The sequence below is a fragment of the Odontomachus brunneus genome, unplaced genomic scaffold, assembly GCF_010583005.1.
Source record: "Odontomachus brunneus isolate Ranch 3 - 2012 unplaced genomic scaffold, Obru_v1 Obru_scaffold_120, whole genome shotgun sequence".
NCBI classification, from domain to species: domain Eukaryota; kingdom Metazoa; phylum Arthropoda; class Insecta; order Hymenoptera; family Formicidae; genus Odontomachus; species Odontomachus brunneus.
Window position 1 is genome coordinate 755289 of NW_022639570.1, and position 424 is coordinate 755712.

At 72.6% G+C, this 424-nt stretch overlaps 1 protein-coding gene across 3 annotated transcripts in view; it reads right to left on the reverse strand.

The window, feature by feature from the left end:
* The window catches only part of LOC116849608 (serine/threonine-protein kinase SIK3-like), a 372170-nt gene that overhangs the window by 187916 nt on the left and 183830 nt on the right, over nucleotides 1-424 (reverse strand). The window lies entirely within an intron of this gene.

Below are 424 nucleotides of genomic sequence, written 5' to 3' on the forward strand. Positions count from 1 at the left end.
TGCCGCCGGGCCCTCCTGATCAACGGAGGGCCCGGCGCGGGGGAGATAGGAGGCGCCTGGTCGGGTGGGGGAGACGCGTCGCAAGGCGCGAGTCCCCCCCCGTGACAAGAAGTCAGACCAGGCGCCTCCGAGAGGGAGGCAGGGCGGCCGGTCTGCAAGAGCGGACTCTTAGGCCGCCCACCCCCCTCCCAGTGCCAGGAGGCTCCTGACCGGGAGGGGCGGAGGGGAATACTTAGACCCCTCCGCCCCAGCTAACTCGGTCGGGAGCGTGGGGGCGGGCCGGGTCCGGACGGGACCGGACCCGGCGACTAGCGCCCCCAACAGGTGAGGTGTGACCGGACGGGGGGGCCCACGTCCGGTCATGGAGGATAGGAACAGCGGGCCGGGAGAGAATAATCTCTCCCGGCCCGGGAAGGGGGCGGGG